The following is a 27,992-nucleotide window of genomic DNA, read 5'->3' as shown; positions in this document are numbered from 1 at the left end:
GACTTTAATTACCCTCTGACAGACTAGACAAATGTCATACCCGGATGTAAAGCAGAGAATTTTCAGATCACATCAGAGGCTCCAGGAAGAAATAGAGAGATGGCTGGCTGGGGAGCCTGCAGTAGGAAATGCAACCCCGGGCTGGGTTGTGAGTAATGCACAGGTTTGTTCCAAAGTGTTCCCAGCAAAGGGCGCCTCTGTAGCACTGCCATTGGGATTTGGTATTTGGAAATACATAAAATAATAATAATAAAGGCCAACAGTCAACTAAATTGGAATGAACACCAAAATCAGCAGGTTTTGATAGGACCTGATAGGGACTGTTTCAGCTTCTCCACTGAGAAGACTTCCACTGGGTGAAGGCAGACTTGTGAGCACACAGAGAGGCTTAGCCAGTCTCCAGGCTTACCATGGGGTAAGAGGTCTTACCATGGGCTTTTCTGAAGGAGGGTCAGGTACATAATCAGGGTGTCCTGTGCTTCAGGGAGTGTATGGACTGTGTGACTCCTTGATTCTGGAAAATATTTGCTCTGATAAAGTGCAGGAGAAAGCATTTAACCCAATATGTAACTTGTCAGATAAGAGCAAAGGGAAAACCTGATTATCCTTTATGTTCAATGAGGGCTTGCTGTCTACAGAAAACAAAACAGAGGATCAAAACCCACAAACAAACAAACAACAACCACCAAAACCAAAAACGAACTGAAGAGAGTAATCTCTAAAAGCAAAATTTCAAAAGGTCAAGAGTGATTGCTCTCAAGCAGGATTTCATTATACAATTCTGTGTTACAAAGGAGAGCTAATGTTTCGTTTCAGCTCTAAGGCAGGGCCCCTGGTTCCCTCTCTTTCACTCCTTCCCAGCCCCTGCTGGGCAGCCAGAGCACTGAGCAGCACCAGGCACGGCCCTGCTGAAGGCAGCTGGCTGAGCTGAGCTCTGCAGCCACCCCACATCGCTCTGCACTGCCTTCCCCAGGCTTCCCTGCTGCTGCTTCTCCACACAGAGCTGAGCTCCCCTTAATGTGGAGCTCCTAGTGTGGCTGTCCCCTCCTAACAACCAGGGACAGCAGAAGGCAGAGATAAGAAGGACAAAATATTGAATGGTTTCTGAAGAGGTTTTGAAGAAGGACCTCAAAGCCAGTTTGCTGTATTCATCCAAATATTTGTGAATGTAGTTCTAACACAGTATGGGCTCAGGCATACATTATTTTTTTGCTGGATGGATATTACTGACTACAGTTTAATTTTATATAACATCTTTCAGGTGTCTAAATGATTTCTAGTAATAAATAACAGGGGGAAAGCAAAAAAAAAATTGCAAGTATAGAGAAGAAAGAATTTGGGTGGGTGAGTAGGCAGGGAAATAAAAGATGCATTTTTCAGCTGAAATTTTAAAATTGAGTTGATGAGGCAGAGATACAGAGAAATGCTTTCTGCAGTGTATTTGTATTACAGGGAGATATATAAAAAGATACATAAAAAGAGCTTTTGCAACGTGACAGCTCTCATGCTTTCCAGGCAGTCAGCTGTCTGACTGTGCTCACATGGGAATCTGTACCCTTTGGAAGCTGCAAGAAAATCTATGTGAAGTTGCATAAAGTTTTGCAATGTAATCTGTTCTGCATCATCTCTGTTTGCTTTCCTTGTACTTGTGTTTCATAATGACATCCATCATCACAAACCGCAGATATTTCTAGTTAGATTTTAATTTTCTCTTGATTACATAATTCCTTTTTTTTTGGTTGACCACAAGCTGTTATGTCACACAGCCAAGTAGAAATTTTGTAGAGAAATCATGTCGGAATTGATGCAAAGGATCTGTAGTAATAACCAGATATTCAGTGCCATACTTTGGCAAAGATTATATGCTAATATTATCCATCTCCAATCACTTCATGCACAGCCACTCATTCAGGAACTACTTGACAATTTTAAGCTCCTTTATGCTGTGTGTTTTACATCTGGGTAACTGTGGCTGAATCTTCTATTCAGTTGCTGGAAAATGAGGCCAAGCCTTTCCCCAGATTATGCTCACTCCTAATTATTTGAAGACCTATCAAATACTGTTAAAAACACCCTGTCTTTAAAGCTTCAGTTCTGAGCACACTGTATTGAACAAGTCTCTGGTTTTTCCTTGTGTAAGAAACCTGACACATTTCTGAACTCTGGTACAAAGTCAATAAATGGGGGCAAGGCAGGGTGCCAGGCTGGAGCTCCTTGTGGGCTCTTCTTGATCAGAAACTGGTAGAAAGGCCATCACTTCATGGCAGAGCAGTGCCACAGCTGCTTTTCTCTCCAATACACCATGACAAGCTGGTTGCCAAGCAGGTGGCAGGGAAGGCAGGCAGTCATACCTCATGTGGAAGGAGGGAATCAGAGATGGGCACTGTGCTTTGAATTTAGAAATCTTGATGTAGAACATGTAAATGAACATGCCAGAGGAGCTGGTGTGGATATCTCACATGCAGGAAATGAGGCCAGGCAGACTTGCATTCAAATTTGTTCTGAACATTTCAGGACTCATCTGATTTTCAGGATTTCACTCCTAAGAGTTTCGAAAAATATTCACATTCAACTCCCCATTAATAACTTTCCATTAAGTCTTGTGTATTTAATTTCCTGATGGAAATCTACATTCAGACGTGGATCTGCAGCACCCCAGACATGCACCTTTAATCCTTCTTCTTGGTATTGATGTGCTGACTTCACCTTCTGTGCAAGTTAGCCAACAGAATATTTACTCAGGTGCTGGGCTGGTTTTGCAATTCATGCTGATCTCTGTACTGCAGTAGCATTGCTTTTTCTGTACCTCGGCTTGCCTACATATACCTACCTCCCTAATTATATTCTTTTTTTGCAATTTACATGACACATCTTTCATGATCCTTTCCTTTTTTTTTTTTTCTTTTCTTGTTTTCAAGGCAGTTTGCAAAGGATTTCTGGTGTTGTCACTTCTGCTTTATCTGTTAGGAAACTGAGGCCAGGAGCAAATGCCTGTAGTCATCTGGCAAGCCACTGGCTGAACCAGAAATAGCACCCAGATATCTTGCTTGCAGTCCCAGCCCTGATCTTCTGGTCTGTGTTGCCTCCCACACAGGTGAAGAACTACTCTTCCACAAAAATGAAAGGCTAAATAATCCATAACAGCTCTAAAGTTGTGTCCCAGATATTAATCTACCAATAAAATAAATGAATGATATGCCCAAGGGTGTGTAATATGTGTAATTCACATTTTTATTCTCTATTTCAGTATAGCAAAAAGGAAGACAACAAATCAAAAATAAACAAATATTTTCCTTTATTGCAGAGAGGCTTAATAAAATCTGGAGCATGAACACAATGTTTCATATGTAACTGATCATAAAATTCTGTAAACAGAATCTGTATTACAGAAGAAAATACAACATTTTGTCACAGAATGAAAAACATGAAAAACACATATCCTGAAAAAATGTGCATACCTCTAAAATGGCATACCTGAGCTACTCTTGCTATCAATGTCCACCTGTAATTCAAGATAATAAAACTGTATATTTGAAAAAAAGAAGAAGATCTGTCTTACAGGATTTTAGCTCAAGGTTCATTGTTTTTCCTACAGAATTTCACACAGCTCAAGGCATTGTAGGAAGTTGCTTTCTCAATACTATTTTTGGTACTTCTGTTTTAAAAAATATATCACAGGATTTTGACTACAGCTGCTATTTCATAAGATGTAAAATAGTATTTACTTGTCATCAAAATGCTGCACTTGCATTGAAAGGAATCAACACTTTAAATCAGTATTATTCAGTTCTTTTTCAAAAGCATTTCTGTTGACTTTTAGTAACTTTATGTGAAAAATAAACATTATGATTTTTTTTTTTAAATTCAATATATAATACCAGCGAGGATAGGCAGCATGCTATCCAGCTTTGGAGTAGCAACTTTGGAGGAATCAACTGCCAACACACAGGATCATTTCCCACTCAGGGCCTGTTTACCCCTGGTCTTGTGGGGCAAGAGATGAACAAAGTATTTCCTTCCCTTGAGGGAATACATGTCTCTTGCCAAGGGACTTTCCCTGAGCAGCACACACGTCAGTGTACCGAGAAACAGTTCCCATGATGAGCTGTTGTGATGGATCTAAAGGAGCTGCACTGACAGCACAATGGTAATTGAAGGTTTTTCAGTGGTGCCTCATGTATTTGCACTTCATAACAGAAACTAAAACCATGAAGTGATGCACAGAAGTGCAGTGAAGTGTCTAAAATATGCACTGATGTTTTAAGAATATGCCCACAGAATATTAAATAAAAGCCAATTCATGCTGCTGCTGAGTAGAACCAACTTCTGTTCTGCTTTAGAAGCTATGAATGTCCTGAAGGGGTTTGGGCCCTGAAGTTTACACACCAGTGAAATGATGATTCCTGCAGAGAGATATGGAACCTTTCAAAACATGCCAGAAGTTCAGTTTTGAGAAATGATGTCTAATTTTTAATATGGTGGTCTAATTTTTAATATCAACATATCTTGTCAGTTATTAAACTGCATGCAGCAGTGAAGACAGGAATGCTGCTGGTGGATGAGTGTGGAAACTTCAAATTCCTCCTTTGTTAAAGCTGAGTTCTTAATCTATAATCCCACCTTTCTTTCTGGCTTTGACTGATCCTTCCCAGTTTCATTGTCACTCATCTAAAATTGTAGCAGGAGGTCTGCGCTGGTGTTTGATTGTCCTTGGTCCCTTCCATCACTCCATTAGACAATCATCCCTTAGAGCACCTTCAGTTGCCATCTCTCCATGGGTGGATTTGCTCCTATGGTTGAAGTGAAGCTCCACTTCTCATTCTATTTATACATTTTTCTGGATTCACTTATATTCTTGTAAATTCATGTAAGCCTGGAAACGTTGTTTCCCACTTGATTATAACTATTTATAGCAGTAATAGAGAATTATTGGGCAGGAATTTGCCAAAATCAGTCAGTGCTATCCAAAGCCTTCCCTTGCCAGAGCTCAGCAGTTGGAATGGGGCAGGGATCACTCTCAGTTGGCCATAGGCAGTTTGCAAGCCATTCACTAGCATGGACCCTGTGCTAGTATGTAGCCACTGAGTTTAATATGTGTGTTGACAACACAATAGTCCCTCAAGAAATTATTTCCTGTTATACCATCTGATTTCTTAAACTAATTTAATCTTTTTTGTCAGATTGCACAGCTTGATATTTCTTTCTGTACAGCCTGTGTCATCTACAAGTGCAGAGAAGTTAGCAACTTCAGAAGTACATTCCAATCCCCATCATCTTTACTTGAGTCATTTTTCTCGTGCATTTCCCACATTCATTGCTGTTTCATTTCATTTTTTCTTTGCTTTCTATGGGTTTTTGTACTAGTCAATTTTTTATATCTTTTCCATCAGTCTCTTATCTCCCCTGGCACAACCTCTCATCCCACACTGTGGCTTTTTGGCCTGGATTCCTGGCTGAGAATATGTTTCATAGTAAAGACTCACTCTTCTCCCTGCTCTGAGGTAATAACTTCCTCCACTATTTCCCTTTGCTGTTTTATCAATTTCCTTTATTTTAGCTGAAGTAATACAATCTCCTGTCTCAGTAACTTCTCATAACTATTCTCTCTTCCCTTTCTTCTCCTGTCATTCCGCAGTTGCTGTGAACTGGGTCTGCAGATGCGTGGATTTAGGCATTACAAGCTGGGCCCTGGATCAGCTGGAATAGTGACTTCCACTTTGGCTATTGATTCTTCTGCTGCACCCTATGCCAGCTGTGGCTGTACCTCATTTGCCCACTCAAAAGCTGGCTGGTAACTGAGCTGCCCTGCTCAGTTTCAGCTCCAGAAAAGACTGGATGCATATCTGTGGTTTCAAACCTGCAAGGATTTTCATATAAATAAAAACTTTAGGCAGGCCAGAAAGAACTATTGGATGATTTATGCAAATCTGATTTGTGCTCAAGGCTTATAGACCTTCCAGAAATGCCACTAAAGAGTGAAAATAACATATTCTGGACTCCATAGTGCAGACCAATACACTTCTCTCATTTTGCCTATATTGAGCTTAATGCTAATGTTTGGCTACGCTATAGAGAGACATCCAATATGGTTTTAAAAGCAAAAAAGATAAGTCACCTCTTCTCCAGTATACTCTAAACCTTGTGTTGCTTTCACCTGCTAGATGAGGCTGCTGTTATTTATTTATTTACATTTCTTTTTTACTATATACAGGTATACAGATGACAAGCCTTTCTGTCATGATATCAAAACGTACAAGTTCACAGTACCCTATTTGTGAGGGCTTAATGTCACTATGAACGACAAAGAGCTGGAGCAGATGAAGTACAAAGAGATGCTTATAGAGCTGGGTCTTCTCATCCTTGGTAAGAGAAGGGTAAAGGAGACCTCACTGCTGTCTTCTATAGCTTGATGGCAGGGTGAAAGGGAGACAGTGAATTCTTCTCAAAGAATTTGAAAATAGCGGTAAGATGAGAGGCAAAACATACAAGCTGCGCCATGTGAAAGTCTTTGTTGATCAAATAAGTGTGTTTTGAACATCTGTCAGGTCTTGTCTGAGCCAGATGTATTATAAACATACAGCCACTGAGGAATCCTGTAGAGGCTTTCTTCCTCTAGTTATAAGATACAACTCCTTACAGACAGAAGATCTCCATGTTTATATATCAGTGTATATGTATACACATATATATATACTTATATATATACATATACATATACATACATACATATATATATACATATACATACATGCATACATATATATATATATACCAACATTTTCACTACAAAGACAAGACTCTTCCAGAAAAGTTCTGAGCTGGGGAAAAAATTGCTTGCAACTCTCCATATTCCATGCATAGCTTGGAGTCATAGAGTCATAGAATCATTAGCATTGGAAAAGACCTCTAAGATTATCCATTAACAGAGCACTGCCAGGTCCACACTAAATCATGTCCATAAGCACCACAGTCATACACAGGGCACAGGTTTCTTTCAAGGGTCATAAGTTGTCCACAATTTATCAAAAGTCATAAAATTACATATATTCACTAAAGACATCCTTCACTTGACATCAATCAAGAAAAATCAGTGAAACATTTGTCTGTCAGTCAATTGTTTTCCAGTTCCACTCATGAAATGTGAAGTAGCAGCCCTACATATGGCCCAAACCCCAGCAGCAAGGCCAAGGTGGAGCCCCATGTTGCCCTGGGTAGGAGCACATCACAGATCTCACTGTCAGGGCTAAGATGTATATCAGTTTTCATTTATGCCCTTAGCCCCTGACTGTTTTATTTGTTGGCATAATCCCTTCCAAAGTCAAGAGCCCAGGAGCTATTATAGGACAGCACTTAGAGGCCATCCAGGGGTGGACAGGTCTCTCAGAGGTAGGTCTGCAGCTCCTTTTGTAAGAACTTCCTAAATTATGGCATGGCCCTTAATATGGGATTTGCAAAAGGAACATTGGGAAGGAAAATCGCTCTGCATGTCCAGCAGAATGAATCCCAGTTACCTCATTCAGAGGATGAGAGTGGAGAATGGAAGCAAAAAAATGTTTCTTTCCAGTCCTGCTATTTAATGTTTTAGCTATTTTTCCTGTAATATGCTTTCTGTTACATATATAAACTAGAAAAATATATAGCTAAGAGTTGAATGTAGAGATAAACGTATCACTAGCTCAATCTGTCCTAAAAGGAAATTGCATATTTTTCCTGGTTCTCCACAGAATTGGAAGTCTATCTGTAAGTAACTAAGCAGATTCATAACGAACATACCAGAATTCTAAGCTCAAGAAATACTCAGATGCTGAAATGTCTAAAAAAAATATTATATACAGAAACCAAATTCTGTAAAAATGAAACCAAATGCAGTAAATAAAGAGTGTTTTTTTCTAGATGTTTCACTAGGTTTACCATGCCCTTAAAAAGAGGTATCTTCAGTTTGGTGAGGGGTAGTGTAAACTATCATCATGATTTCCCAAACCAGCTTCTTCAGGTCTGTATTGGGGTAAATATGCACATCCCTAGGGAAAGAATGCTAGGATTATGCTACTGCTCCACAAAATTACTCAGCTGTCTGGCATTATTATAGACATCTGCAAAACAGTACAGCTGGTCTTGCTGAAGGGAATTCAGGCTATTACAAGTCTCCTCTAATAGAATAAGCATAATTTAAATGAAGGAGTGCACACAAATAAGTCAAAAAATGAGTTCTGTCTCTTCCATACTGTAACCCCACACTACAGCAAGTGAAATACTGATTATTAGGACCTGAATTACTGATTATTAGGACCTGATGTGAACAAACAAGAGCTCCATAATGCAGTATCAGTAGCAGGCTTATGGCCAATATTCATCACTCAGGTAGGACCACTGTCTTGGTAATAAGTGGGCAAGACTTTACTGAATCTGATGTGCTATCTGGGCAAAGTCTGCTGCAATGTTCCAAATTTCTCCTTTTCAAACCTAAGGGGAATAAAAACCAGTGGGTGGATGCCAGTGTGTTGACAATGTAAAGCTACCACATGTGAAATTGGAAAATTGCATTGCTCTTTAGTAAAAAGCAGCCTAGCAGTGGAACAGCAGAGTGTGGCAAAATCCAAAACAGTTGTATGAGGTATCGACTGCCTTGGGAAGCTAATTTAATCTTAATATGAGCCACAGACATCTGTCAAGCCAGTGACGTTGGAAACAGATGCGAGCTCTAAAAAATCCACTGTTGGATGAAGAGCTGGCTTACATGGCATCGCTCGAAATGCACAAAATGAAAAGAAAAAGGTAACCAGATAAACAAAATGGATGGATTTGGAACAAGGAAAATTCTTGCTTCCTGACAGCTGAGAAAAGCCTAGGCTTGGGGCAAAGAAGATAAAATGGAAAACAAAATTCAATGGGAAGTAAGGCTTTTCGTTAACACCAAAAGTATTTCTCCTCCAGCAGAAATATTAAGGCAAACCTCACAGAAAAAACTGTGGTCTTTAAGAAGTTTTTTTTTAAATGGATACTCTGGTGAAGGTTCAGAATAGGTCTGTAAAACCTATATTAAACAAAACACATACAGTATCCTGAAGCTTTTTTCGTATAGTCAGGTGAAAAAACAGACAAAATATTGAATAGAATAGGGTGGCTCAGGAACCAAATCCAAAGGGTGTATCAAAAATCCCCTATCTGGAGCTCCTTGTGTCCAATTTACTAAATTTCTATCCCATGCTGATTATGTTTACTTCCATAGATTCATACGAGCTGAGATTTTTCTTATCTTAAAGCCTTTTAGAGAAAATAGAATATCTGTCTCCAAGTTCTGAATGGACCATGAAATTTCTTTGATTCCTTCCATGTTTTACTTCTAAATAAGTTATGAACCAGACATACAAACAAGACAAACCCTAGGACATACTATTCAATTTCAAAAAGGTTCCATTTTTCTAATTTGTTTCAAAAGGTAGGGCTGGAAGCCAAAGCCTGTGTAACACCATGAATTCAGGGGACATGAAAGTTGTGTGATATATCCTCATTTATTTTCATCCTGACCCTAAGTATGCTAAAGCTTTTCTCTTGCACACATTATTAGTTCATTTACTTTCAAGTTGCCTGCCTGTCTTTCAGTCACTGGTTTATGTGCATAAAACCTTGCCTGTTTATTCCAGTTGTTTTAGCTAATAAAAGGTATGGTTTTGCCCCTTTGCAAAATGTCTCTGGCATTTTGTAACTTTTAAGTGTTTTATTCCCTACTCCTAATAACCTTCTTTTAAGATAGGGTTCCACGTGTAATAGTTATATTCATCAACAGGAATTCATGTCAGCAATTTTGGGACCACCACAGTACTACTGTGCACAGCAATACTTCTGTGGGGTTGCAGAAGAATGTAACATTAAAGCATGAAGTTCTTGCTCCTATCACTGACTGCTCCTGAAAGGTTTTACAATTGCATTTTTGCGTGGACATCTGTACTGGGATGTCACCCTACAGCATTGCTACCTTGAACTCCTAAAAACCCAAGAGATTTTGGCAGAAAAACTGTCAGTTGTTTTCTACAATGCAGTTTATAAATGCCAGCTAAAATAAAAGTAATTTTTTTTTTCCGTAGATCTAAAACCTTTAAACTGGAGTCTCCACCTTCTTTAAGAACATTCTTTTGGGTCTGTAACTTTGAATTTTTTGAAGACAAACCAAGAAATCATACCGTGTACCACAGGGAATATTCTCTATTAAAACTAAATTAAGATTGAAAGTGTATTTTTGTAATTAATAGGTTAAAGAACATGACAGATATGTTGTAACTATGTGAAAGGTAGCATTAGGAAACCCCAAATCTCAGGAGTAAAATTATTCTTAAGTGCACAGTTGTTACTTACTCTGACATGAGTTAACATCAGCATGGGAAAAATATTTCTAAACTCCATTGTTTCATTAAATTAATCTATTTTGTAACTATCTACAACAGGCATGAATAATTGATTAAAGATATTATTTTTTGTCATTACATGGAATATTTACGGAACTCAGATACTTTATCAAGCATTGATATAATTTCTTCCTTGTAGAAATGTTGGTTTTAGATTTAGAATTACATTTATTAAGAACTTTTAACGGAATACAGATGTTGGAGAGTGGTGCCCAGTGCCAGAATCAGAGGCCATGGGCACAAGATGAAACATGAGAGGTTCCCTCTAAACATCAGGAAAAGCTGGCATATGCTACCCAGAGAAGTTCTGCAGTCTCAACCACAGGAGATATTCAAAAGCCATCTGAACATGGTCCTGGGCAACCAGTCCTAGGTGGCCCTAACTGAGGAGGGGGATTGGATCAGATGCATTCCAGAGGTTTTTTTCCAACCTCAACCAGCCAGTAAATATGTAAATATGTGAAACCCCACAGAAAATAACAATTCCTTGACTGCATTAAAAAAAGAAAAAAAAAAAAAAAGGTAACTGTGACTTTTATAATTCAGTTCAGTTCTAGTCATTGTAACTCAGAAATAATAATAACTGAAATTTTTAAAAAATGTAAAATAACAACAGTGGTGGAGAAATTCTCGATGCAAGGGTCAAAATGATTCTACCATTTAAACCAGAGTGAAAACATCCATGAAGAAAGTGGCAATGGGTTTATTATTTATATTTTCATATACTGCAGGAACTGAGTTGTCTGGCACCTATTTGCATGATGAAGAGGACATTGTTCCCTGAAGTATGAATTCAGGCTCAGGACACCTACTGCACCTGTTGGAGCCTTAAGAAAACCAAATAACAAGACAGCAAAAAACCCAGATGAGCTGTGCAGATGTGTCTTGTACCCTACTGCTATTTATGTAAGTTTTGTCTTACAAGCATTAAAAGTAATTGTATCTAAGTGTTTGATCTAAAGTGGTGTTAGTGACATTGGATTGTTCTGGTTACCTGCCCCTGCCATATTAATTTAAGACAAGCAAGAATTAAGGACAAACTCTGTATTTTAGCTCTATGAACTGTAGGATGCCATCTTTCCAAAACCTCTATGCTCTTCCTATGCTCACACAACAGCTGGTAAACCTGAGCTGCCCATATTACCTGACTGCTGATTAATTTCAGTCTTTGTTACAGTCTAAAGACATGCAGGGTACCCAAGGGTACTCTGCTAGGAGTCAAATGCCATCTTAGCATCCAGCCACTTAATTGCATTTCTTTAACAAAATATGCAAAACTTGGGTTATGTACGGAATAATCCATGGAGGAGTAAACCCGAGCCAGCAACATTTTGTCTTCAGACTGAAGCTGGACCTGGGTTTAACTAAGTGCTGGGTGAAAGAATTTGTGGGAATTCTCCATGAAATCATTGTAGGAATACTAGAGAAGATCATAAAGCGTGAAAATCATTGGGGTAGAGTAAGTGTGGTGTACAATGAAATATGCAGCAACTGAAGTGAATTGACAGAAAAACACCAGTGGAGAAGGTACCACTATCCACTAGAAAATTTCTTTTCCTTCAGGCAATTAGAAATAAAAAAAAAGATGAAATAAATTTTCTCAAAATCATTCCACCATCTTTAAAAATAAGCAACCTTTAAAGAGAGATCTTGAAAAAAATAAAGATGTGTAAAATAAATAAGACTATAATTCTTGTATATCATCAACCATATAGGTGATGTAAATTTATTTTTAAATTGGAATAATTTTCATTTACAAATTCACTATATGGTTCATTACATATTCCCTGATATTATCATATCAGTGAGGTCTACACCTCACTGATATGATAATTTCACTTGCAAGTTAAAAAAATAAAGAGAATTTCCTGAGAATCTACAGAAAAGCTCTCTTGAGATATAGGCATTTGAAACACTTGGCTTAATGTATTTTTTCATTTAAAATGTGCCTGTATGTTTTGACCTTTAACTGACTGATGCTTAAATATTGAATTAAAAATATAAAGGACAAAATTTTCTCAGCTCAGTACAGTGGACACGGACAAGAAGGATTGGGATTTTTATTTCCACATACCAGAGTACAACTCAGCATCACTGACAAGTGATCATCGGACCTCAAAGAGAAAAATGGTGTCTTTTAACTGGAAATATGTATGTAGAATAATAATATAAATATTGGTAAGTCTGACTCATTGTTTCCTTTCCAAGTTTGTTTTTTATATGAGTTTTATATTCTGCTTTATGTAACCAGCTTTAGGCCCCCCAGCTTGAGTTTATTTGCACTTCACCCAGTGCTCATGTCTGGCAAGGACTCACAGCTAGCAGCTCCTTAATGTGAAAATGGAGAGTAGTCCTGGGTGCCAAATGCACTTTTCTTTCCTGTTTGGGTTGAAGGAGTCATGCTTCCTCTTCTTCTTCTGGCTTAACAAGGCTTTTTTCTTTTGATGTGAGACTTTGCACGAGGAGGCTCGAGCAACCTTTCCCTGCCTGGTTCACCTGCTGGTTATGGCACTTTATCAGAAGTGGAAAATAGGGATCCAAATTCCAGAAGCTTAGAAGTTATAAAATCTAAACTTCCTTCTAGTGCATGCTGCTGCAGCCTCTAGAGCACAGTAATTGCAGACAAGAGGTAAAAAGAATGAGATGAGCCCGTTTGCTGGTCCTTCCCACGAGACTCATGTGCTACCCATATTTGCAGAACTGCAGTTTTGCTCTGACTCCCAGGCCTTATTTACTAGACTAACAGAGCCAGAGAAAAGCTGCACAAGGGCTCTGGAGATGTAAATGGGGGCCAAAAAGTAGCAGGGGAAGAGGGGGGATGAAAAGGGTATATAAAACCCTTGCCAGGAGAAGTGCCCACCTTGCACCCAGAAAAACCTGGCCCCCAGCTGTGTGCCCAGTGAGAATTGTGGAGAGAAGGACAGGGAGGAAAGCAAGCTAAGCACTCTCCTCCCTTCCTCCCCATTAATATCAGGATATTTTTGTGCCCACAGCTGTGTTACTATACTTGCACTGCCTTGTGTTGACTCTAGGGAGAGGCACATCTCCTGGGATGAGGGAAATTTGTCATGTACAATTAGAAGAAGCGTCAAAACCTAAAGTGTCCTGATTTGGAAAATGACAAAGATTAATCTACTTGGTTTTGGAAAATAAGAGTGAATCAAATGTCACATGTATAATTTTTGGTAAAATTCCTTAGACTAGACCTTAGCTCTGAACCTTACTCCTTTATACAAATTTATCTTCGGAGTTAAAGATGATTCTTGTGAGTCTGTTGCAACTTGGGATATTTTATGATTCCATGACATCTTCCAAATGCCACCTTTATGGCTTCCTTTTTATTTTCCACTTACTCAGAAAGTCCATAGTGTGTTTTAAATATCACACCAGTAAAGATTTGTATAAGAGTGTATGCATCATTAAGGATAAAAAGAACAATTGTGGAAAAGCATATTAGCATATCCAGATTCTGTTTTACAGTACCATGTAGTGTACACCATTACAAATTGTGGGTTCTCAGTCTGTTGTCCTAAATATGAATTGCCATCATATTGGTTACAAACCACAACCCAGTAATTCAAGAATACAGACATTTTGGGAGAGAAATAAATTGAGAATTACTGTACACATAATTTGATATTTAAAGTCTCAAGCACATATGAAGGTATAAGCACAGGTTATAAACTTGTTAATGTAAGGAGCACTCATGGGTATCCATAGTGCTCATACTCATGCTATTAGATTTCTAAATTAAGGACCTAGGTGATTGTTTTCATTTAAAAAGTGCTTGTGTGCAGCTGTCACCACACTCCCTTCATAAATCTGTCTTGGATTATTTATAGGTCTCCAGGTTTTTAATTCTGCCATACAACTAACTAATTTTCATACAGTTATCGAGACTGTAGGTCTCAGGAAAATGAATAACCTTGAACGAAAGTCCCCACAAACCTTAAACATTCAACCACTGATTAGAAGATTTCATATATGCAGAAAAAAAGGCAGAAAATAGAGTGAAATGAGAATTATGCCACATACAAATGAATATGAATACAAGTATACAGATTATGATCATGCATATACATTCATAGAGGCATATATACAAATATGTATGTATGTTAATATGTACATGCATACATTCTCTCTTTCTGTGAGTTATATGGTTCATGTACTATTCATGCAAAAATATAACTGTCAGTCTAAAAGAGAAAGCACTGGATTTAGTGATGTAATGAACTGTTATTATTGCACATTCCTGCATTTAACTATACAGAGCTCTTTCAACAGCAAGAAGAAAAACACCTATCTGTGGAAGAGGGTGAAAACTGTTACTACAGTGAAACAACCACAGTGGGAAAGGAATCTCTCATTTTCTGTATGAGAACATCCTTTGTCTTCCGTTGAACCAACCTTCAGTTCATGGTTGACCCATTTTTGACAGAATTTCACATCACAGAATATCTGAAAGGGCTACAGCCCTGAAAGGCATTTTAACTGTAAAATCTGCATCACCAGACATTTCTACAGTGCTATAAAAATAAGAAAGAATGTAGGCAAGCAGCGTGAAGACTAATGTTTGTCATTTATCTGCAAGACATACCTTAGAGAATTCAGCATCTTGAATTTGACAAATGTTTCATTTCTGTCAGAGAGAGGAATAGGTTTTCTACCACAACCAGGACCACTTCTATATTTCAATGTAAACATGATTGGAAAAAACATTCTGAAGAGCAATTCATTGCACTGAAGTGCAGCTAAGAGCTTTAAAACATCCCATTATGCTTTTTTCAAGGTCAGTATTCATTGTTATCTTGCAGAAAATGCTAAATTCAACATAAGATTCTGGTCAAGGTTTTGTTCTTCTGAATGTATTCCAGCATTTGCTTTACACAAATGCTGTGCCAAGTGCAAGCAACCTGTCAAACAAGGAGCATCACACAGGAATAAGCAGGCCTTTCATTTTCTGCATAGTTGTACTGCATCTGCATTTTGCTTGCCTCTCTTTAGTTCAGCCAGGTTCCCTTTTAGACTCCTCTCTAAAGGAAATTGGCTCAACTCCAAGTTTTCTGTTAAGGATGTTTTAAGATATTATTTCTTCAAGCTGGATTTTACTTTTTTTTATTATTAAAACAAGAGCAGGCACTGGAGCATTTAATAGGCTATCCTCTATTTACAAACCTTTCAACTTTCATTACCCATTTCTGGAAGATAGAGAAAACATGGATTCTTGATACTAATAAAAATTTCATATCACTGTTAGTTTGATGTTTAAAAAGCCTTTCTTTACTCCATTTCTCTTTTTAACTGGATTAGTCCTGGCTGGGTAACTAATTTAAAAATATCTTTGAAGTGTGAATATCATATTGCCTCATATTAGCTAAATATTTTAAATATCTAAAAGTGACTCAAAACATTAATCCTATAATACGTTCACTTCTGTGATCTTTTAATGTGAGAAACTGATGTGTTTAATCCCTGTGAACCAAACTGAGCAATTATCCAAAGCTTTGCTTGTACTTTTTGCAAATCATAAAAATAGATTTAATGTAAACATGGGGCAACTTCTGATTTTGGTTACTAATTACTCATTATGTTAATAAGACACACTTGAGAAGAAGCCCAGCTCCTCCACCCCCAACTTATACTTGAAAGCAAGGAAAAAAATTGTAATTTTATAAATTATTTGAAACCATTTGTAGTTTTTGCTTCCCAAACTGAAGTGTGAATTGACAATATTCTGATTCAAATGAATGACTAATCATTCCTATAGCTGCCAGTAGCTTGAAGTATGTTTAAGCAAACAGGCTTTAATCAAACATGCTGAGGTAAAGGCTAAGACCAGAATGGTTATGATTAAATAAGATAAAATTCTGTATGCTTTCAGTCTGGGGGGAAAAATAATGAGATCATTTTTTTGCAAATACACTTTGCTATAGAGACACAAAATGTATTTTAGTTTCTGAAGATGTGTAGAGATCTGAATTCAAAATATCAGTTCTGCCCCTCAGAAAAGATGCTGTTTATTCATTAGGAGCTTAGCCTAGGATTGTAAACAATCCTGTCTTCAACAAATTGCTCGTGACCAGTTTTTCTAAGTTGTGTCAGTTGGCACTTTGCAAGACATGGTGACGACAGCTGAGCAAAGGCTTTTGGTCAGACACAGTCTATACCTGAAGGAGTCTCACTGCTCTACAATTTTCTTAGTCTGTCCTGAGCTGTTGCCATTTGCTATACCCACTCATTTAGCAGCCTGTCAGCAAATCTGCCTAAAACACCAGAATCCTGCAAGTCCTGGGTAAAAAGAGCCCCTGTCCCTGAGCTTTGTGGATTGAAGGCTAAGATCTCTTCATTTTCGTCTGGTGATTGAAAGAGTGAAACTAATGGTATAATCTTCTCATTTTTTTTAGAATTTTTATAACACATGTCATTGGGAAACCAAGCAAAACCTATTCAGTCACTTAGAACAGATGCTGACAGTGTTTTGTGTCAGTTCTGTCCCCTAATCCAACTACTGCAGATGCAGAACACAATGCAGAATAAATATTAACTCTAACTTAATGTCATAACTTTCTGAGTTAGCACTGAATTTTGGATGAAATCTGTTCCCATATAACTTTATTTGGCTTCTAAATTTCTTTTTAAAATGCTAACATGGAATGAATCTTCCATAATGATAATAATCTGAAAGCATAATTATTAAAAACCATGGTATAACTAGGTTTTCCAGTCTCCTACATAGTAAATAGAGAGGAATAAGCACTTTTCAGGGACAATTCATCCTATCCTAAGATATGCAAGGCATTCCCCTATGTCTTTCTGCTTCACTGCAACATTTTTTTCCTGTTTTACAAACTACTGGAAAACTAATTGAAGCAGTTTTGGCTTGGTAAAGCACGTGCATCCTACAACATGTTTTGAAATTCTGTTTTAATAGTCATATACTTATTATTTGTATTAAATGCAAAAAATTTGAAATCATCTTGAGAGATCCATTGGTGTTGTCTTTGAGACTATGATCCAGAAGAGTATTAAAAAGATTGCATTTTGCTGTATATCACATGATCATACAAAAGGAAAGATTCATCACACTGATGGAGATGGTCCAATGGAGAATGCATTTAGCTCATCATAATTCAGGAATCTAATTGCTTATTGGTACATGAGTGAAAGTGCAAGAGTCAGTAATGCAAATAGTCTTTGGGTGATGGGATGGCTTGTCTAATGTTAAATGACTGGAAATTTACCTCTTTACAGATCAAGAACAAGGTCTAAAACCACAGGAATATTGGCAGTATCAACTCTGAAATAATATTTTCAGCCTAAGTTTTGTCCCCACAGTACTTTAAAAACTGCAGCAAAAACTTTACCAGTGGTGTGAATAGGTTTGTGTGTGCCTGGTAATGTGTGGATTCCCCTCATATTCATCTTTCAAGACCAGCCATCTTCTTATTTTTTGGGGAGAGAGGAGAGCACCAGACTGCAACTCATGGATCCCATGAACTCTTATTTGGCTACAGTCATCTACACACCAAGTAAATATTTTCCATAATGTATGTCAAAACAAACAAAAAAATTCTTCTTGCTGCAAACTCTTCTGATATTACAATAAAAATGTCAGGGGTGATGGGAATTTATTTTAATTCTCTACAATTAAAAAACCCCAGAAATTTGAAAAAAAATGAAAACCACACCTAACAGCTTCTGATATAGCTGTTATTTCATTTCAAAGAACTTAAAGTCCTATTCATGCTGAAATTTTCTTACCATGCCTGCAGAAATAGCTGAAGGGACATCTCCAACACAGCTGAAATAAATACTAATGGAAATTATGAAAGTCCTCTAATCTTTAGAGATCTGAAGTAATTTGCTTGCAAGTTCAATAGTGATTGACATTTTCAAGTACAGATTTATTTTTAATTAACATTGGTGAAATATTCAGGACCTTATTACTATTTCAGGGGAATATTCTGTGAAAGGGTACTGGAGCTATCTAGAAGCCATGAGCAGATAAAGCCTTACCAAAATTAACCAGTTCCAGCCATTCCTTCTTTCTATTAACCCAACAACATTCCAGTAAGTACTGACATAGAAGACAGAGTAATATGGAGCCACATTCCTGGTACAATCTCATTAATACTTCTTTACTTCACTTCTAAACCAATTTAGTGATTCATTTTTTACGATACATTCATTTTTTTCAAGGTATATGCAATTTTTATATTATACATGGTATATGTAGGTATCTATGTAAAGGCTATACAATTTGACACATGAATGAAGTTTAATTCTTGATTTCATATTAAACATGTTCAGCAAAACAAAGGAAATATTATTCTGAAATATGAATCCTGCATGAAAAAGAAGTCATTAAATATTTGAGGTGTCAGGAAGCGATTTCTTTGGTTAGTGCCAATATTCAAAGAGGCATAATAAGGTTCTTTACCCTTCTCAACTTTTCCAGGTAGACCCCGGGTAACTTCATAGCAGAATCGCTAGGAAATAGAAGTGTGAAGTTTCACAGTTCCACTGAGAAGTGGAAACCTCAAAAACCTGATGGTTAAAATTAACATTTTAGCACTTCAGCCTTAGCACTTAGTCCCATCTAGAAGACTTCCAATTCAGGGAAATGTTATCAGTATGTTAAAGATAATTGCTCCCCAGAGACAGATATTACAATCCTCTTTCAAAATAGGCCAATTTTCTGATCTTACTGTGCTTACATGAAAAATAATTATTACAATAATAAAATTACAGATTTCAGTGTAAAATCCATCCCCTTGTCTATCTTCAGTTAGATATAATAAGATCATTTCAGAAATGCTTTAAGTGCCTATTTTGATTTAGATTATTTTATTTATGATTTGGAAAATATTCAGATAAAATGAAATGTGCTTAGGGTCATTTATTTAATGTCTTTTTACACATGGAATAATCCTTATGGATACAGAAACCCAAGAAAATAATTTCTAATTTTTTTTATAATACATATCAACACATAAAACAAGTAATATCCTGTTATAAGGAATAATAACAGATTTTTTAAAGTCACATATTTGTTGTCCCTATTTTTAGACTTTGTGTATAGCAAAACAGTAAATCTATAAAGTAGATTATTGTAAGTATGTACAAGCACAAATAACACCACAATTCATTGATAAATATACAGTTGTGCACGCTGGTAAGTTATACTGCACATTTATTCTGAAGCATGCCCCAATGTATATACCTCCTGACATGAAAAGAAAACTTTTATTATTAAAAGGTATAAAATAATCTTTCAACTTAACACGTTTGGAGGCTAAATATGCCATCATTAGTACAAGGAATTACAAATATACATATCTAGATATGCTTCTGAACTTGCATTCTGCTGTGATTTATATAATCACTTCTTCCTAATTTTGAAGTCATACGTGCATAGGGTATGTGTGCACACGTATGTGCATGATACACATGTAAATGAAATTGCAGACCAAGCAAATATGTGCAATGTCTTTTAAAGGGAATCTCAGATGAATTACTGCAGGATCTAAATGTCCATCATATTCTAAACTTGGAAACCCCACCAACAATCTAAAGTTACCAAGGACTACAAAGCACTGAGGTGAAGCTGGCAGGAAGCTACCCTAAACTGTACATTGTGACAGCCAAGGGACCTGCAGATGTCTGCCACAGAACAGGGAATTTGTCTTTTAAAACAATTAACTTACAATGAAAACCAGAGGATAACAAGCTGTCTGTCATGCTTTTTTTATCATCGTTTGCTCTCCCTGATGAGAGCCTCCTCATGGATTTTTTTTGTCCTGTGAAAAGCCTGAGTTCACTGTTTTCCCAAGAATATGTATTTGCTCCTTGCATTAATAATTTCTGGAATCCTGATGCATAAGATGAATAGGAAAATATATGTAATATTATAATGAGAAACTGCTTTCAGAGTCTATAAAAGACAGTTAGTTTAGTATTTTATAACTACAGTTTTATTTTCAAAGTCAATTTCTATACAGCAAAATGTCTTTTTCTTTTGAAAATCTCTTCCTAAATTTTCTGAATCTTAAGCTTTACAACTTTTATGCAGCGAGATAAATATTAAGCTAAAAATATGCCAAAGATAAGCCTTTAGGTATGTCTGAAGTGCATATGAATTTTATTGATAGCACAGTAACACTGGTTGAGCTGCAAAACTGCTAAGGAAACAGTACATTTATTGACAATTTATTTTGTGAGCTTTGATGGGGTGTGAAGGATGAGTATTTCCAGTCTGTTGACAAAACCACTATGTCTGATGCTGGAAAGTAAATAGAATATAGGAGTTTCAGTTACAAATATGCAGCCAGGTAGACCAAGACTTACTGTCTAACTCTATTATGGGGAGGAAGCAGCATCATCTATTTGCCAACAGTTGGGTTTATGTTGTTCTACATCTCTTCCAATCCTTTCCATGCTGCCCACTCATTGTATTTCAGTATTATAATATAATTATTTTCAGTTTTATAATATACACAGGGCACCTTGGATTAACTATAACAATATAGACAATACATCCCCCTTGTTTTCTTTACAGCTACACACGAGTTTTTATGAATTGATGTAATCTAAATCTAAAGAATTAGCAAAGATTCACATTGTGTTATTTTGACTATCCTGCCTGGGGGTAAATTATATGTTTAGAATTATGCAGTGTAAAGTTCAAAGTGTCTGAGCTGGAGATTGCATTGTTTTAAACTAAGTCCATTTAAAAACAAACTAGCTCAATGACTTTGTGCATGGGTCACCTTAAAATCCCAAATTCCTGCATAAAGTATCAAACTATTTCTTCATTCCAAGCACACACCAGTTTCCTTGTACATCAAAAGAACTAAGATTGATTGAAATCTAACATGGTGTTGCTACACTTGCTTTCAAAAATGTGATGCAGGCTGTAGCTGGAAAAAATATTTCCCTGTTCTCTCCATTGTACACTAAGCACAAACCAGATTCATCAAATGCCCTCAAATTTTTCCTTTTTTTTTTTTTTTTTTTTTTTTTTTACAGATTGTAGCTCATCTGAAATCACATCTGAGAGTCCCTCAGGGTTATTTTTCATTCTCTGAACTCTGACATTTTACCTCTGTGTGATGCACTGCACCCAGTTATGTCCCTGCACGAACTGACAGATGTGACCAGGCAGAATTATCCGGGCAATGACTAGTGAGCCTGGGAAGTTTCAATACAAAACCAGTGCAGACATCACCCTAATTTCCTGAGTTTGTAAACAGAAGTGGTTGCAGTAAGCAATATAATAGTTTTAATCATTTAATCTATAGTTTTAATCAAAATTTTTCCTTCTAAATAGCAAGAAAACAACTCTGTTGAAATACCTACTTAGTATTCATGATAATAGGTTAAACAATCATTGACTATCTCTCCTTAATGAAGAATTATTGCATACATCCTAGATTTTGCAATGGGTTCTGGCAAATCTCATTCAGAACCAATGTTATAAAAGTATACCTTTCCAAGCTTAAATGAGAATAGTACAGACTGTATTATAATGATTTACAGAATGACACAATGATTCACTGAAAAAAAGTGCCTTGTGTTATGTGTTGGACATGCATCTCTCCATGTACACTGAATATCCATACTTCTATGTATACTAGAAAATATGTATTAGAAAATTAGATAGCCATGCTGCCATGAAGCACTGCACTGAAAAAGAAATTGCAACATGTAATAAAAAAAAAAAATTAAAAAGCTACCTCTACCCTGAATTAAACAGCTCTGAAAGTTTCCTTACTCACTCCTAAACTTTTCTTTCCACATGCACAGAGACATCCCCACGTCACAAGATGAATACAGAGCTTTTATGCAACAACCAGGAGAGCTTAGAGAGACATTTTTGAAAGTGCAAAAGAGAAAAAGGCCTAAAGACAAAGGTTCCTATTCTGCAATGGTTTTAAGGCATTGTTGACCCTTCCTAGCTGTCATGTCTGTTTTAGGATGCTGCTCCCTAAGAGCCCCCAGCACAAGAGTTTCAGGGGCTGGGCTCTCAACCAAGTCAGGCTCAACTTTAAATCAAACCAGACAATTTATAAACTTTATAGTGTATAAAAAGAAAAATCCTAATTTCCCTTGGTTATATTTTGGCCCTGGAAATGAGTTATTGGAAAGCAGGGGGAGTACTGAAATTATTTTAGACAGTGCTGACACTGAAAAAGTGCATGTGGAGCTGCATTACTGTACTCAAAAGCTGACAAGTACAGCTGAGGACCCACACTTAGAGACCTTAGAGACATCTGGGCAGCAAGAAGCAAAACTTTGTAAAAGTGCCACTAGGAATCCACTGATGTTTTCAGGTTATTAAGTACTTTACAAAAATCTGCTTTCTTTTGGTAATGGAAGTATGTGACACTTGAGCTCCCCACTCAAGAATTTTAGTCTTGGTGTAACCAAGAAATAGTCAGACATCTCCTATTTCAGATGGTTTTAGATCAGGGTTGCATTGTTCTACCCTCATATTATGGAGTCAACCTTTGTTCCAAAGAAGCTGGCATATATTAGACTTGTACTGAAAATTTGTGTCTATGTTACAAGTGTATTCAAGCTCAGTTCACTGTTCAGTTACAATGAAAATAAAAATTGCCAATATAAAAATATATCTCTATTTCTGCAACAAAGCCCTTCTTTCAAAATTGCTTTGCAATGAGCTTGAAATACACAATTTTACACTAATCCTTCAAACATGGATATGTTTACTGCTACAAAATTAATAAAATATTGTCATTTGCACTGAGTTTATTAAACATAATATCTGGAATTTAAAGAAAAGACACATCAGGTAGTATGTGTCATAGTATCTCATAGTATCTTGATCAGTTTGAAATTTACTTAGGAAGTGTAGTATTTTAGTTTAGCAAGATCAACAGAAGAAAGAAAAACACAAGTTCTGCTGGGCTTTTCATGTCAGACATAAAGCTGTGAAGCTCTGCTTGAGCCTGATGAGGTGAGATTTTAGTTGTCATGCTGACTTTGAAGGACACACTGGGGAAAAGCCTGATCATCCTGTCTCTACAGGGCTCAGTTTGGCCATTTCCTCTGCAATGTGAAGGTTTCTGGGAGAGTAATCTTTCAGGAATACCTGCTCCACAGTTCTATGTGATGTGTTCCCTATGCCCCACTGGCATTTACGTGGTGTCCAGCTTGTTGAGAAACTCAACATCATCCTCTATCAGCTGCTCTGTCACTACAGAGGATGTCAGCCCCTGGGTCACCAATTACAGATGTGCACAACATCCTCACATCCCTGTGATGAGCAGGGACAGTCCCCAGATTCCCTGCACCTCTCTGAGTCGTTGGTGCAGTGCAGTGAGCATTGTTTGGTGCCTGCCCTGGGACTGGAGTGGAACAGGAGTGATCCATAGTCTCAAGAGCACACTGGGACCCAGTGACGTGTCAATCTTCTGATCTGCTCCTCATGGCTCCTGGAGCACTGTAGATCCCAGCAGTCTTCCAGAAGGCATGGGACAGACAGGTCTGCTTGGGCCACAATGAGTTACAAAGTGCCACAGAATTGGGAGAAAGCAGTCTGCCATCATCACAGCTCTAAGATTTTGCCTGTCTTCTGTGGAGGAATATAAATCTGTGTGATATAAAGCATGTTCTCTGATGAATGACATAAGTAATTGAACTACATTGAAAAGGCACTGTACTGTTAGTCAGAAAAATTATTCTGTCTCCTCTGTTTAGACAAGAATATTTATTCATGAAATATAGTTCTGTGTGGCTGTCCATTATTGATTTCAAAAATGCCTGAAGTTAAACAATTCCTTCTTCTATTTGACAACTTTGAACTATTTAGTTTCTCTTGTTAAAAAACAAATCAAGTTCATCGACATCCATATAATACAAACAGTGTTAATTATCTGCTGGTACTATATCAGAAACTATTTCTGTTCATAGTGCTACACTAAACAGAGTCAAAGTTGTGTTATACTTTATCCAGTTGTATTACAAATTATGTTCCTAATCTTCTAGAAGTCATTTGATTTCTGCAGTGATGAAGTTTATGAGTTTGGATCATTTTCAGAACTCTTAATCCACATACTGATCTACATAGTCATTTCAAATGTTGTGAGATACCAGATATAGGTCTTGAAATCTTGAATTCTGGGCTAGGAGATTTTTAATGAAAAAATGATTGGTTCAAGTGGCTAGAGAATTTCTGACTCAGCAGAATTTAAGAATATAATAGAATACATGGAATAAAAAGATTATTATTTAAATTATTCTTTTTGAATATTTGAACATACTTTGTGCTTTGAATAGATGTGCTTTCCTCCAGCCTCACTGTTTGGTTTAGCATGTGACCTGATATACAGTAGCTATATATTTCAGGGTATAATATATGTATAAACCCCTTTACATGTCCAGTTTAAAACATTCAGTCATGTATGGATACAAAACATTTTCATTATTGCCCCCAAAACATATTATGTCTTTTTTGGGCAAAAATACAGAAAAGTTTTCCAATGGCATTTTTCTCTCTCTCTATTTTTGTATTAAAATTGTTTATACAATATTATTTTATATTTATCCTTGGTCTGATCTCATATAATTTTCAAACAAATTCCTTTGCTAGGAATAGCATTGTAGCCATCATTTAAGAGACAACATTTAAGTTTCCATGAGATAACATTTTTGCTTAATGGGTTGCAGAAGAAATACAATACAATAAATTAATTATGAGAACTTTGGGGAGTGGAACACAAAGTTTCCTAAATAACTCCATTAGCTGGAGCCAGCACTGTGTCTTTGCAATATTCAATCAATGTAGACTTCCTCTCACTGTTTCCTCTTTTCAATCAGTATAATTGATAACACTAGCCTTTTAACTTGATAAGCTCTTCTTTATCTGCTGTGTATTTTGTACCCTTGTACTTCTCTAAGGCCCAAAAGTAATTAAAACCAGAAATAACTAAAAGTATGGGCAGCAATTTAAATATCCACATAAGTTTTATTAGCATTTCAGAGAGGTTAGTCTGAAAATCTTTTTTATTTGTGGTGCCTTCTTCTCTGTTTTTCTTGGAGAAAGAAAATTTGAATCTTTAGTCTAACCTGCACCTGCTTACCCAAGAGGGCTAAACTGGTTCAGGGTGTTTGTCACTGTATTTCTTTAGCTTTCATCTCTAATAGGTGCAGGAATAGAATAGAATAGAATAGAATAGAATAGAATAGAATAGAATAGAATAGAATAGAATAGAATAGAATAGAATAGAATAGAATAGAATAGAATCATCCTGATTTGGAAGGACCCCTCAGGAGCATCAAGTCCACTCCTGGCCCACGACACCCTCAAGAGTCACACATGTGCCCAAAGCATTGTCCAAATGCTTTTTGAACTCTGTCAGGCTTGGTGCTCTGACCATTTTCCAGGGAAGCTTGTGGCAGTGCTTAGCTACCCTCTCAGTGAAGAATCTTCCTCCATAGAGAAGATTTTTCCACTTTTTTTTAACCTAAGAAGATCTGAATTTAAGTTATCAATCGCTAAATATTAGCTTTCTCTTCTGTACTTGCAGCTTAATATATTTCAGCTACCTTTTTCCTTCTTGAAGAAAAGAGAATTCCACCTCTTCTGGTCTAGCCATAGCAATGTCTCTTACACTGCTGGAGTTTAATGTGGTTGGATATAACCTGTCAACAGGCAAGAGCATCAATCAGATTTTAAAAAAACCACCCCCCCCCACAAAAAAAAAAACAACTTAGGCAAATCAAATTTATTCTTAAGGTTCACCAGTTCCTAAGACGTGTTCCTTAAAACTAACTGATGGTTACCAGGTGATGGTGCACTTTTGTCTTATTTGCAATAGAAAAAACATAGGTAGGCAAGGTGGGCTGAAACCCTAACTTTTTAGATGGCTGAAATTACATGTGGTCCTCTTTCACTTCTGTTCAAAGATATAAATCCAAAGTGTACTGAAGCTAATGCACTTGCAGCTGTGAAAAGTACTTACACAGCAGGGGATTTGAAAGAAAAAAATCCCAGACATTCACTTCATAGGGTTCAGCACAGGCTCAGGAATCCATTGAAATAGGAATTACTTCATCAAATGTCATTTAAGCCTGAAATACTTCAGAATTAAACAGCTTTGGAGCAAGGAAAATTTTATATTTATAGATTCAGTGGACTTCATCCAGACTTTTCCTCTGTCAAAATACCTGAAACCAGTAAATGAAGGTTTGGATGCCTGTCTCAGACTTCAATGCTGGTTTATTAGTACTGAAAACCATCCTACCCTTAAACCAGTTTCCATTTTAGGTAATCTCTTCCTTTTTGGAGGTTGACCCTTAGCCAAATTAATAATAATTTTCTGCTAACTAACACACCAGCTTCATTAACTCAGCTGGAATAAATGCAATCTCTCAGTTACTTAACCTGGACCTTCTCTTGCTAGCACAAAAGTAAAATTTATTTAACTAACTGGATTTTTTAATATATAAAAAACACAAGAAAATGTTTCCTTCAGCCTAAAATTATGCAAGTAGAATAGAAGGTTTTTAAAGAGATTAATATTGAAAACATATCACACAAAAGTGCAATTCCACAAGTATTGGAAAGGTGGAAAAGATGAGTTAATTTTCAAGTGCCAGCAAGGCCTGCAAGAGAAAATGCATGAGGGCTGAAGAGGATAGATAAAAATACCCATTACAAGTAATATATTGATTAAGTAAAGAAATTAGAATGACAAACTACAAATATTTCAAATAAGAGTTATTAGTTTAAGTTTCTCGGAAACCAATACATCAGGATAAATAATGAACACGGTTAAGACAAGTATCAGAGCAAATCATTTGGTGCCTGTGTGAAAGGAAGGAGACTTCCAGGTCTTAGCCAATGTTCTGAGTGCTGGAGCCTTCATGCTGCAGACCTCTTTGCTGCTCGTTTGGTGTTTGGTTGCTGTGAGATTAACCCAGAATTTGCTTTTGCCCTTAAATTCTATTTTGGTTGAATTACTTCATTTCTCATTGTATTTCTTGATATTTTTCAAAGGATTCTAATTATATCCACACATCTCTATGTATTTTTTTTTTCTGAGGTTGTTACATCTCATGGCAAAGAATTGTTTACATTGTGCTCTATTTTGGGAGCTATTTCATGCAGGCAGTTCCAATTCTTTCAAATTTCTCTGAAGCTGAATCTTCTGATCCTGCTGTCAGCTAGTGTATGTGACCATGCTTCCACTGACTTTGATGGGTTATAGCAATTTTCAGCAGCTGACAGCAGCAACTTTTCTATACCAAAAAATACTGTTGATTTGTAAGAGAATCAAAAATCCCCAGGGCTTACAAAATTGCATTATCCTTCTGAAACTAATACACTGCTCACTAAAATAATCTTTTTTATCTATTCATGAGCAAGTAAATGACTAACTAGAAGGTGTAGTTTTCATCTGTTTTTAATAGTGCAAAAAATATATTCAAAGTAAGCATAAATAACTGTTGAGTGTATCGTTCTGTTTAGCTTTTAACAATAATATGTGGCCAGAATTATTGTCTAGCCTGCTTAATAGCCTGTTTTTTTTTCCTAATCTGTTGCAATTTTTAATGATCAGCTGC

This window comes from Haemorhous mexicanus, chromosome 5, assembly GCF_027477595.1.
Source record: "Haemorhous mexicanus isolate bHaeMex1 chromosome 5, bHaeMex1.pri, whole genome shotgun sequence".
Lineage (NCBI taxonomy): Eukaryota > Metazoa > Chordata > Aves > Passeriformes > Fringillidae > Haemorhous > Haemorhous mexicanus.
This window is presented reverse-complemented; position numbering follows the sequence as displayed.